General features: G+C 36.0%; 1 protein-coding gene across 5 annotated transcripts in view; it reads left to right on the forward strand.

Annotated features, from left to right (window-relative positions):
• Positions 1 to 13940, forward strand: part of REV3L (REV3 like, DNA directed polymerase zeta catalytic subunit) — a 180017-nt gene that overhangs the window by 6655 nt on the left and 159422 nt on the right. The window contains exons 1-2 of one of the 5 annotated variants that reach the window (XM_070376422.1): positions 3021 to 3041; positions 3432 to 3559. The exons of 3 other annotated variants lie outside the window; for them this stretch is intronic. The gene's annotated coding sequence lies outside the window, so the exon portion shown is untranslated. Of the gene's footprint in view, positions 1 to 3020; positions 3042 to 3431; positions 3560 to 13940 lie in introns of those variants that run through there. One more of the 5 variants, XM_070376421.1, reaches the window with a different exon arrangement.

A 13940-nucleotide genomic window follows, 5' to 3' on the forward strand; every position in this document is an offset into this window, starting at 1 on the left:
GCATATGTATTTTGGTAGATCGTCTTCCTTTTTTGGAGGGAGGGGGGTTCTGCACTGTGCAGCTTGTGGGAACTTACCCTACCATGAATTGAACCCAGGCCCCTGGAAGTACAGAGGTCTAACCACTGGACTGCCAGGGAGTTTCTCCCCTTGTTTTTTTATTCTTTCTTTTCTTTTTCATGTACATTTTGATCTAGCAACTTCATTCAAGGATTTTATTCTTTAAAAGATTTTATGTATGTGTCAAATGAGCATGTAAGAATATTTGTGGCAGCATTGTTTGTCATTGCAAAAGGTTGGAAATAACCTAAGCGTGAATCAGTAGTTAAGTAAATTATGGTGTATCTCTTCAGTGGAATACTAGGCAAGTCCTTAAATTGATGAGGCAGTACTATATGTACTGCTCTGGTGCCATGTCTAAGATATATTAAAAGGAAAAAAAGCAAGATGCAAGGCTCCATATGTGGTATGCTACCATTTGTGTGGCTTAAAAAATATATATATATACACACATATATATATAATATAAGTTAAATATTTATATATAAATATAAATATATATTTATAAATAAATATATATTGTATATATATGTACACATATATCTGAAAGGATACATGAGAATTTTGCAACAGTGGTTGCCTCCAGTGAGGGTAACTGGTGGCCTACAGGACAAACGTGGGAATCTGATTTTTTTTAAAGTATACTCTTCAGTAACTTCTGGAGGTTTGTTGCCATGTGCATGTGATACTTATTCAAAGTTAATTTTTTTAGATTATGTTGTGCTTGCAACAATTGGTAAGGAAGAACAAAAATATAAGGTCATAGTAGTCGTAAATATTTAGTTGTCAAATGATTACTGCAGTACTGTTTAATTTTAGGTTTTAGTAGAGGTCTTCTAATTCAGAGCTTCCGCTTGATGTTGTGTGGCTCTCTGGAGGTGGTAGACCCTAGTAGAGTGGAGTCTGAAGGCAGGCTGTGGGGCTCCTTAAGCAGATTGCATGAGCACAGCACAAGTGTGTTAGTCGCTCAGTCGTGTCTGACTCTCTGCGACCTCATAGACTGTAGCCCACCAGGCTCCCTTTGGGATTCTGTCCCTGGGATTCTCCAGGTGAGAATACTGGAGTGGGGTTGTCATTCCCTTCTCCAGGGAATCTTCCCAACCCAGAAATTGAACCTGGGTCTCCTGCATTGCCGGCAGATTCTTTACCATCTGAGCCACCAAGGAAGCCCCATGATGAGCACAACCAGCAGTTATTGCTCCATTTGGTATTTTAAATACGTTAAAGAAAGTGCTTTACCATTGATACTTGAAATCTGCTTCAGCCAACCAGAGACTGTAGCTGCCTCTTATGGAGAAGGGATCATGGAACTGTTACTGGAGTTTGAACTCTGGGTGCTCGAAAGAGCATCATCTGATGATGAAAGGATAGGGTGGCAGGATGTTGCTCTGGGGCCTAGGTCTTGTCTGTACCTTTGCCTGTATTGGATCCTCTTAGCCATTTTCTGATGTGCCATTTAGCTTGCTGCAAGGTGACTGCCTAATAGCATATGTATGTTCTGCAAAAATTAAGCATCATTGTTATTTTGAAATGTTCCTAATGTGGAAAAGGTTGGATTTGAAATCCATTCATGTTGCTACAAGCTTTGTTTAATTTTCTTTCATAATTATATAAAGAAAACATAATTTTTTCTCATCAAGCACAATGTTGATGCCTCCAAAGACGACTTATTGGCTATTGTGCTGAATGAATATGATTTACAATGTGAAAGGGGTTGGAAAACACTGTTCTGGTGAAATTCTTTCATTTTATTTAAAGGAAACTGATGTCTAGATAGATTAACTCAAGGATTTGTCTAGTGTCCTATATCCTATAATTGGTTGGTGTGGGCCTGGGTCTAAAAACTGGGGATTTTGACTCTCAGCTCTTACTACCTCACACTGTCTCCCCACATCTGATAATTGGAAAGGCCTTGGTTATAATTGAAAGACAAACATACAGAAGTTTAGAGGAATTGTTAAAAAAAAAAAGCATGTACACAGTTTAGAAATCTCAGAGGGCCTACTGTGTTCAATAGTGTTTAGACTCTTCCCATAGACTAGGTTGTAGCTGGATTTGTTTTGTGATGATTGTAGCTCTCTCTTTTTAAAAAATAATGTCTATAACATATATGTCTATAGATTAGTCTATAACAAAAATTTAGGACAGATATAAATAAAAATTGATACTAGAATTGTATGTATATAGATTTCCAAAGGGAAAGGCAATGGATCAGGAGACCTTTCAGAGTTCCTCTGGTACTGTACTTAAACATTTTCTGGTCTTTTGATTTGATTAGAATTTGTTCAATTAAAAATGAGTGGAAAATGAGTTTTTAAGTAGGTTGGGTTTAAGTAGGCTTCAGAGGATGTTGCCATTAGCCTTATATATTTCCGAGAAATACTTGGAAACTTACTAAGATATGGAACATGGGATGGTGTATGTCACTTTGGTACCTGACTGCCTTTTTAACACCACAGTGATACTGAATGAGAGAGGAAATAAACAATGGGAGTTGAGGTACAGTAAACTGTGGGTAAAATTGTGTTAACGTAGAATTTCCAGATAAGGCAGGAGTAGGTGTCTTAGGCAATTTAAAGAAAAATTCTTCACTGTCTGGACATAAAGTAGGTGCATTTTGAAGCTAAAACAAATTATAAGTAAAACCCTCTTAACGACAGTCAGTGTAACCTTTTGGTGTGTGGTTGGGTGAGGTATTTTTTGTTTTTATTTTTTGTCATTTTTAAAGTTTTCCAGATGACCTGTGTTTTTTCCAGTTCTTGGTAGATTTTTAAGTATTTCGTTTTTGAGTGAAAAATATTTTGTTGCTTAATTAGTATTGGCAAACTGGACTGTTTTCTGCAGCAGAAATTGAATATATGCCTAACAGTGTAAATTTGGAGAAAAAAGAGCAGTAATTGTCTTTGGAAAATTTAAGGGTTTTTTGGTCCAATTCTGTTTTCTTTTTAGATGATAGCTGTGGGAAGTACCAAGATTTTGAGGTCAGTTTCCTTGGGGACAGTTATTTAATTTTCTTTGGGTTAAGAGAGCATTTACTATATAAATGATTCAAAGAATTTAAAAAAGCGTGTTACCTCAAAAATGCTTGTGTAATATATAACAGTTTAACAACAGTTTTCTATTTTTCTTCTATTTATTATAATTAACAAGGAAGTATAACAAGAATTAAAAGAACTATCTTATTTTGCATATATATTTATACTTAAAAGTAAATTTATATATTAAATTAGCTATTGTTTGAGATGGTGAAATGAAAGACTCTGTAAGTAAGAATACATGTTGATGTGTGAAAAAAAATGTGAAGTTAAAACATGTTGGCATACTCCTAGTTTCTCAGAACAAGAAAATGACTAATCTAAATTTCATTTCAGAATAAAAACCAAGACAAGCCACATAAAAGCAACCTAAAAATTAATCTGTCATCATATTATTTGTTTTAAAACTATGGAATAAAATATCTGAGGAAGATTTCTCTCAAAATTGTTTTTCTCAATTTCAAGTAAGTAATTTATTTTGGTTGATATATTGGGGATGAGGGGAGGTGGGAGTGAACCTTGGCACTGAAGTTTATAAATCTACTCATCCTTAAAGTAACAACTCAAAGATTAACCACTTTAAAGCCTCTGTGACTCCTTTGCCCATTCCCAAAAGATCCTCTTTGGTTTCCCACAGTCCTAGCCTCCTTTCACATTGCTGATAAAGGACTGACTACACTGAGTGTTGTATTTGTCTGTAGGAATAGTCATTTGGCACTACCCTTGTGTTCCTCCTGCCCCACACCCCTATTCCAGGACCCTACTCCTGCTGAGAAACCCTGGACGAGTTATTTTATTTCTGTGAGCCTTAATTTCCTCCTCTGTAAAATGAGTTTTAGTAATTTCTACCTCACTGGATGATTATGATTAAATACTAGTAACCAGCAGCTGTCTGGCATATATAGTAACATAACTATTATTTTCTTTCTAACCTTTCTAAGTACTTCTTTCTTTTCTAACCCTTCTAAGTACTCTTGCCTGGAAAATCCCATGGATGGAGGAGCCTGGTGGGCTGCAGTCCATGGGGTCGCTAAGAGTCGGATAGGACTGAGCGTCTTCCCTTTCACTTTTCACTTTCATGCATTGGAGAAGGAAATGGCAACCCACTCCAGTGTTCTTGCCTGGAGAATCCCAGGGGCGAGGGAGCCCGGTGGGCTGCCATCTATGGGGTCACACGAAGTTGGATATGACTGAAGTGACTCAGCAGCAGCCCTTCTAAGTCTGGAATCTGCCACATTACTAGGTGTATACCAGGTGCTCTTTAAATTGAGTTGAGTTGGAATGAAAAATGGAATTTTTGTAGCATTTATTCATTCCTCACAATAGGACAGACTAAACTACCTGTACATTGTGGTATAAGGCTTTTTCCAGTTGGTCATTGACTCACATGTCTAAAGTCTAGGTGATTACCAGTTTAAAACACTTGAAAAATCGTCTTTTTTTTTTTTTTTAAGTACCCTACCCAGGCTTGATTTTTCTTTTTTAAAATTGTTGATGTATACATATATAGACAGAAAACTATCCAGGCCTGATCTTGCCCTGAAAAAGGGCAGTGTTAAGCCATTGATCAAGGAGTAACTACAGTTTTCCAATATTGCAGTTTAAGTGTATTTCTTATGAAAGAGCCTTATTTTCTAAAGTCGTCTTTTTTTGTTGTTTTAAATGGTAGTAGAATGAGTTGGAGGTGTCTGTGCCAGAGGCCATTGCAAAGGCGACAGTAGGAACTATCCCTCCCTTTTTTTGCCTTTTCTGAATTTGTAACACACACGCAAATTGAAACCTTTGGTTTTTAAACCCATTTAGAATTGTGAAATGTGGACCAAATGAATTTGTTATTGTTTGGAGTTTCCGTTTTCTTCATTTAAAAAAAAAAGTATATTCCCAGGTTTTGTTTTGCATTTTAATAAGATTGTCTTTTTTTTATGAAGTCTTTAGGAAATTTTTTCAAATTAATTTTGATGTATCACACTTTGGTTGATGATGCTTAGTGGTTATAAAATAGAAGCCAAGTTAGTCAAAAGACCTTAAGTTTACATCATTTTACTAACAGAGGTTATAGATCATTTATTGAGCCCTTATTGAGTGTCTTATTCTAAGTGTTTTAATTTTCACAACTCTGTAAACTAAGTACTTTTATCCCCATTTTACAGTTGAGGAAATGAGGCATGAAGAGGTTAACTAACTTTTGCCTGAAGTTATTCAGCTTATGTTTACTTCATAGCATGTGAGAACTAAAATGAGGGAATATGTACTAGGTCGTTAGCTGCATAAACAGAAGAAGCAGGGAAGCAAAATCTGAGATGTATGTCTCCTAATACTTCCAGAATCTGATAATAGCCATTATTAAGACATTGATCATGAATGTATTCTTATTCACTAATTTTTTTTTTGTATTAAATATACCCTGCAACTTTGTACTGACCCTGTTTTTCCTGAGCAATATTAATGTCTCCTTTCAAATTCATTTTCCCATTTGGACTGAATTATTTTGTTTTATGTATATGTGTTTATAAGGTGATAGTAGGGCTTTACTATAACATCAGTCTGATATAAAAATATTTTTATAAGTTAATTAAATAGTATACGAATATGCTCTTGTGAAATTTAAAAAGCAGAAAACAGGTAAAGCAAAAATTTTCCTTGACCACCAATCCTATTCACCTCCCCACTGGTATCGATTTTTATATAACAAAACTCCCCCAAGATTTAGTGTATAAAACAATAGCCATTTGTTAGCCCATCATTCTGGCATGGGCTCAGTTCAGCAATTCTGCTCCTGCTTCTGGCTGGGCTTGCTTATGTGGCTGGGTCAGCTGAGTGGTCATCTGGAAGCTATTTGGCCTAGAATGGTGTCACTCATAGTCTGGATATTCGTGCTAGAGTGATGGAGATCCATGTGTTTCCAGCAGCTAGCCTTCAGATCATGTAGCCAGGACCGGAGTTGGTGTGGGAGGAGTTTCCTAACTGTGTGACTCACTAGGGGACCGTTACTGCTAAAGTACGCTATACCTCTGTTGCTTGCTGACTCATTTTTCAGGAAACATTTGTCAGTGTACAGTGCTTTGTTCTTGAAAAAGTATAGTGTTTAAGCAATTAATTTACCAATTCAGATAAATTTAGTTAATTTCTTATTCTCACTTGTTTTACACCATTTTGATCATCCCTCAGCATCATTCTTGGTCCCATTCACCCAGAAAATTTAATTAAACACCCACTAAGTGCACAATAAGCTGTCATGAGGTGACCTCAGATGGAGCAGTACTGTTGTCAATACTGCTACTTTATCATCTAAGTTTCATAAACTTATCTACCTGTTTCCTTTTGTGAACAATATTCTATAAAAGCAGATAACTACAATAGTTTTTTTTTTTTTTTAATGACCAACAGCTCACACCAGGCTGAATATATCTTGTGTACTACATTTTTTAAAATGTCTTAGAAAGATAGTCCCGGTAAGAAAAACTATAATACAAAGGTGGTTTCTGTGTTATAGTTTCCCACCAGCAATAATGAGACTTTTTCCATATTTTCACCAAGGTTATGGTCTCAGATATTTTGGTCTTTATCAGTCTAATAGATAAAACATATGGATCTCAGTGTAGTTTTAATTTACAGTCTTTTATTACAAGTGAGATTGAGTGTCCTTCCATATATTTGAGAACCATTTGTATTTCCTTCTCAGGGTACTACTCGTTTATCTTTTACCCACTTTTCTATTGTGAGTCTTGGTCTTTTGATTGTTCATTCCAAGGAGCTCTTCATATGTTAGGAAAATTGGTCCCTATCTGTGAATTGAGTTACAAATATTTTTCCTAGTTTGTTCTTATGGTAAATACGTTTCATTTATTTTTTCATTTTATAAAAACTTTTGTATCTTAAATGAGGCGTTTAGAACACATTTAGTTGAATCTTGGTTTAAGTTTTAGGTATGGGAATGGAAGAAAACTTAGCTTTCAAAAGTCTGACTTAAAATGAACAGTTTCAGAAGGATCCTATCTTCAGTACACTTCTTTCTCTTATAAGTTTGGTTCTATCATGAGAACCGGTCCTTTTGACAGACCAGTCTAAGAAGTAGGATCATCCTTTGGAGGGTAACTTTTAGATGATTGAGTGTATAGCATAGGTGGAAAATACTTTTGTGTTATTACTTAGAATAAATTGTTAATAATGTTGCTTTGAGTCTTGTCTAGTACAGTGTGTATATTTTTGTGTGTGTAATGTGTGCAGTATATACACACATATATATAGTGGTAGTGTTTCAGGTAATGCTCTCATATAACCCTTTATCTCTTTAGCCAGCTTTTACCTAATCAACCGTATGGCTATATGAGGGTGGCTACGTTAGGCCAGCACTTTTCCAGTGGGCCACAAAGAAGAAAGACCAGACAGACTGTGACCTTTTTTGAGAAAGCAAAATAATGCTGCTACCCATATCCTAATAATATCCTGGATTTTTAATAAGGTTATAAGGAGCTAGGAAGAGAATAGCAGAGCAGCATCTGACATTATGGAGTACTTTGACTTTTTCCCTGGAGTTCTATATAGAAGTGAATTAGAAAACTGCAAGGCTGAAGAGATTAGCATGTTTTAAGTCATTTAGTGTAGTTTTTAAAAGTTTTTAAAATTGGCAAACCTCCTTCATAATAGTTTTACCCAGGAGCATCAAAAAAGCAAAAGCAAACAGGAATCCTTAAGTAATTTATAGTGGGAAATGATAGAAAACCAGTTTTTGCCATGCTTTAGATACTTCGTAATTTTTCAAAGTTGTTGAGGTATACTTTAGGGTCTATAATATTTTCAATATCTTTATAAGTGTTTTGTTGCAAAGTTTTCTATTTATTTGATACCAAATTGTTGCCCTACTATTATTTCCTTGATTAATTCTTTTTTTAAAAATTCTAGTATTTCTGAGGTTAATGCACCTCACACTGTGTGCATTTAACACAGCTATTTTTCTTCTCCTGAAAAGCTGGTTCTAAACTGATGGTACATCTTATAACAGATGACTTCCTGAAGAAAATGTGACATTTCATAATTGGTTTTCATTCTCTACTTAATTTTAATCTAATAGGTCATGAAACTTTCCCACTTTATTTTGTTCTTTGTTTTTTCTTTGCATCTCTATTTTAACTTTTGTATATTTTGATGTTATTTGGCACATAAAGCTTTATAACTGATATGTCTTATATAACTACTTTTCAAACTAATTGTGGTGAAGAATGTCTTTTTTTCTGATACTTATTTAAAATACATTAAAAGTAAGTACTAGAAAAATGAAATGAGAAAGAAAACCCAACAAGCAAAATACAAGCTCCCTTTTTTTAAATGATTATTAAACAGGTATAGAATTCCCCTGTCAAACTACTATAAGAGTTTCTAGTTTGATACTTATCTTGTTGCAAACCTATAACAAACAGTTCATTCATAGACTGCATTTGAATAGTGTTATAGATAATTTTTTAAAATCAGTCTAAACTCTTTGGTTTCTGTTTTTTTGCAGCATAGACTCTGTTTTATGTGTTTTATTAAAAAGCATGATGCAGTAAGCATTTTAAAAAGCATATATACAGAATTGTAGCTTTAATTACGAAATTTGGGAACAAATAAAAAATACTTTCTTTTATGTAATACAAGTTTAGCTTATTTTATATTTTTGTACTCTCAGCTTCCCAATTTTTAAGACTATCTTATAAATGTTGAATGTTTTAAACTGTGTATCTTCTCTTTAAAAAATCTTTCAGTTCAGTTCAGTCGCTCAGTCGTGTCCGACTCTCTGCGACCCCATGAATCACAGCACACCAGGCCTCCCTGTCCACCAATTCCCGGAGTTCACTCAGACTCACGTCCATTGAGTCAGTGATGCCATCCAGCCATCTCATCCTCTGTCGTCCCCTTCTCCTCCTGCCCCCAATCCCTCCCAGCATCAGAGTCTTTTCCAATGAGTCAACTCTTTGCATGAGGTGGAGTATTAAATTTAAACAGAGCAATTTAAACTGACCTCCATGTATTAACTTGGTGTGGAGCACCACACGACTGAGCAACTGAATGCAGCACCACTGCTGATCTATTTATCCCATACTACTTATACCCCTTCTTGAGCTCCAGGTTTGATTGATTGATTGATTTTGATTGCCTTAAATACATTTTCAGGTACCATTTTTCATTACAGATTCATTTCTTTGGCAGTTTAATAAGATGTACTTAATGTTTGTATAAGCCCCAAGTTTATCTATCTGTGAACAAGAGGCTGTTTATCTGGTCCTGTTGTTTGCAAGTTGACAGAGTATGGGAAGCCCAATTGATTGTCTTCACTTTTGCCTATAAACTGATAGAATTGCCCTCCCAGTTATTCAGAGCTAGTAGTTGAGCACAACCCACTTAGATGAAAACATTCATTTTGTGTGCTGGACTGAGATTTGTTTTACCCCATTCTGACTGCACAGTCTCTGACATGTGGGAGCAGACTTACTCTGGGATAACTTGCTGTGCTTTCTGTCTGTCTGTCTGTCTGTCTTTACTCCAGAACATTATGTGAAAGTCTCCAGGTTATGAAAGCCCTTACAACTTCTGATGATTTTTATCAGTGATGGAAGCTCATTTAGCATCCAGAACGAAGAGAGCTGTTCTCCAGTTTTGTTGATAGTGAGAGTTGTGTTTTTAGAGTAGATGAAGAAGGAGAGGTACTGAGTGAGAAAATATAACCTTGGTATTGAGTGAGAAAATACAGCCTAACACATCTTAGAAAGTTTTTAGTAGGGGACCAGTTTCTGTTTGAATGGATTTTGTCTCCAAAGGAGAGAATAACGCAGCATATCTTAAATATTTTAGTGGAAAACTGGAAGAGTTATTTTGTATTCAGTTGAATCTAAGATGTTTATCTCCCCCTCCCCATTTTTATAGCTCATTAGGGGATGTAGCTTACAGTCAGTGGTTAAAGAAAGAGTGTTAGTCGCTCAGTCATGTCCAACTTTTTGGGACCCCATGGACTGTAGCCCACCAGACTCCTCTGTCCATGGAATTCTCCAGGCGAGAATACTGGAGTGGGTTGTCATTTTCTTCTCCAGGGGATCTTCCTGACCGAGGGATCGAACCCAGGTCTCCTGCATTGCAGGCAGATTCTTTACCATCTGAGCTATCAGCTGTGCTGTGCTTAGTTGCTCAGTCCTGTCCTACTCTCTGGATCCCCTGGACTGTAGCCCGCCAGGCTGCTCTGTCCATGGGGATTCTCCAGGCAAGAATACTGGAGTGGTTTGCCTTGCACCCCTCCGGGGGATCTTCCCAACCCAGGTTATTGAACCCAGGTTTCCCATATTCAGATTCTTTCATTTGGTAAAAAATCAGGGAAGCCACCAATCAGTGGTGTGGCATATTTAATTGGAAGAATGTTCTTTCTTAGTAGTATAAAAATTAATGGTGTCTTAAAATCTTTGGCATTTTAAGTGAAATATATTAATAGCTGTTTAGCTTAGTACCATTCTAAATTTGATCTCACTTAGTGTGAGTAAAGAATTAATAGCTTTTCTTTTTTTTGGACTGTTTTGGTTTTGGGTTAACACTCTAGCTTTATTCACCTGGAAATGATAGAAATAGAATGTCAGTTGTGTAACCGAGCACCATTGCTTTTAATAAAAATGAATCATGGTTAGTAAAGTACATATATATGGACTGGGAGGACTGTGAATAAACTGTAAATATTAATAGCAGTGGGAGACAACTGCTTTGGGCTTCCCTGGGTATAACTCTTATAGTTGAGCAAGTTTATTCTGTGTCTGGTAATCTTTGTCTATAGATGAAGATGGTGATTACTAATCAGTATTTCCAAGCTAAGTTAAATACTGCACCAGCCTTTGTGATTTCATTCCTTTTACTTAACCTGCCACCTGGAAGGCCAAAGGGAAAACTCCCTGAATGGGTGTGAAAACTCCTGCTGAAGAGTAACTACCTGACACTGCCTTGCTGGCATGTTGTTTCATGTTTTATATCGGGCCAGGTATAACCGGTATCTAGAGTGGCCATGTACCTCTCAATGTTGAGGAACATCAGGGGTATTGTCCTTTATTTGGTGATTTTGTTTAACGTTTTTTTGTTTTTAATATTTGCTAAGTGAATCTACATTTATTACTTATTCTTAATATGAATTTTAATTATAAATATATAATAAAAGAATATCTATAATATGTATAAATTAAAGAATATAAAAGAGACACATATAGAGAACAGACTTTTGGACTCTGGGAGAAGGCGAGGGTGGGATGATTTGAGAGAATAGCATTGAAAATGTATATTACCATATGTGAAATAGATGAGCAGTCCAAGTTCGAAAACAGGGCACTCAAAGCTGGAGCTCTGGGACAACCTAGAGGGATGGGATGGGATGGGAAGGGACATGGGGGGCTATTGGGATGGGGGACACATGTACACCTGTGGCTGATTCATGTCAATGTATTGCAAAAACCACCACAATATTGTAAAGTAATTAGCCTCCAGTTAAAATAAGTAAATTAATTAAAATCTTTTTTCTACTCAGAATAAGAAATAGAACGTTACAAATATCTTTGAAGTCTCTGATTGCCTTCTCCTCTCCTATCTAATCATTTCCTTGTTTTTCTTTATAGTTTTACCTCATTTGTAAACATCTCTAAACAATATATTATTTGGCTTTTATCTTTTTAGAGTTATTTATGTGTATCTGTTCTTCTGTGACCCCCCGCCAACCCAACATTATGTTATAAGGCGTTATCTGTGTTGTATTATACAGCCCTAATTCATTCATTTTTACTGCTGTATAGTATTGTGTTATAGGAATATATCAGTTTTATTTCTTCATTCTCTTATCTTTGGACATCTGAGTTGTTTCCTGTTTTTTTGAATCCTCAGTTATTCAGATCCTCAGTTATTAGCAATGCCATTATGAAAACTGTTGTACATGCCTTGTAGTGCATTTGTATAAGAATTTAGCATGTCTTCAAGTGCATATGTATAAGAATTTATACTAAGGGTTGAATTGCTGTGGTAGAATGTGCACATTCTCTGTTTTATTAGGTAATGCCCAGTTGTTTTCCAGAGTGGTTCTATCAAACTGCCCACCAGCAGTTTATTAGAGTTTCTGATGTCCCTCATCTTCACCAGTGTTCACATTTGTCAAACTTCTCAAGTTTTAAATAAATTCTTACAGGTGTAAATGATCTCTTTCGTTGTGAGTTTGTGTATTTTCTCTCAATAGTAAGGTTGAATTTTTCCCTATGTTTATCATCTGCTTGATCTTTCAAATATTGAGAGGAGTGTTACAGTCTCCAACTTGTGGATTTGCCTGTTCCTCTTTCAGTTCTATCAGTTTTTGCTTCATGTGTTTTGAAGTTTTTATTATGTCCTTGTATATTTAGAATTATTATGTTTTCTTGGTGAAAGGACTTATTAATCCCTGGTAATGTTTCTTATTCTGTAAGTCTTCCTTGTCTGTTTATTAATATAGCCACTCCTGCTTTCTTTTGATTATTTTCTAAAATGGTATATATCATGTTAAGAATTGTGAAGTGCCTGAGATTTTGTCTTCTTGAAAGGTGGTAACTTAATTTGCCATAAGTTTCATAAATGCTGGCTATCAACGGTAGATTTCTGACATTCCACTTTATTGACTACTGCTAAGTCACTTCAGTCGTGTCCGACTCTGTGCGACCCCATAAATGGCAGCCCACTAGGCTCCCCCGTCCCTGGGATTCTCCAGGCAAGAACACTGGAGTGGGTTGCCATTTCCTTCTCCAGTGCATGAAAGTGCAAAGTGAAAGGGAAGTCACTCAGTGGTATTCGACCCTCAGCAACCCCATGGACTGCAGTCCTCCGTCCATGGGATTTTCCAGGCAAGAGTACTGGAGTGGGGTGCCATTGCCTTCTCCGTATTGACTACTATTAAGGAGCAACTACAGGTGGAAGGTAGTTGCAGGTCAGTTACAACCTGTAGTAGATTCATAGACAGATACCATAACAGAGACCCATGGAGAATTGTCTCCTAACATAGCTTTTCCCATCCTTTTACTTTCAACCTACTTAGGCTTTTATTTTTAAAATGGGTTTCTTACAGACGGTATATGTGTGCGTGCTAAGTTGCTTTGGTTGTTTCTGATTCTTTGTAACCCTATGGAGTGTAGCCCACCAGGCCCCTCTGTCTATAGGATTCTCTAGATAAGAATACTGGAGTGAGTTGCTATGCCCTCCTCCAGAGGATCTTTCCAACCCAGGGACTGAACTCATGTCTCTTATGTCTCCCGCATTGGCAAGCAGGTTCTTTACCTCTGGAGCTACCTGAGAAATTAGACAGTATGCAGTTGGACTTAATTGTTTATCTAATCTAACAGTCTCTTTTAATTGATGTATTTAGGTTTATTATATTTAATGTAATTAATAATATGATCGAACTAAAATCTACCACTCTGCCAGCTGTTTTCTGTTATTCTGTCTGTTTTTTGTGTTTTTTCTCTTGTATTACCTGGATAGTTTTTATTATTCCCATCTATTATAAATAGCTGCGTTCATCATGGTATGTTTGCGCTGGTCAATGCTTTTTGACTTTTCTATCAGTTTAGTATTAAAAGCAGGCTGGGCTACCGTTTCAGCTGTCATGCTTCTTGATAGTGTCTTACTTCTTTTTGTGTTCTAAGAAACACTGATTTTGATACCAGATGACATGTTATTTAATTTTGATATTTATCTGCTATTATCTGCTTATTTATTTGTACCTCTTTTTGAAATTAATTTAGTGGTAGTCTTAGGGTTTGTAATATACATTTGTAACCAAGCAAGTCTTCCATTATATAATAGTATATAATTATATTTATATATATATATATA

Source organism: Bos mutus, chromosome 9 (assembly GCF_027580195.1).
Source record: "Bos mutus isolate GX-2022 chromosome 9, NWIPB_WYAK_1.1, whole genome shotgun sequence".
NCBI classification, from domain to species: Eukaryota; Metazoa; Chordata; class Mammalia; order Artiodactyla; family Bovidae; genus Bos; species Bos mutus.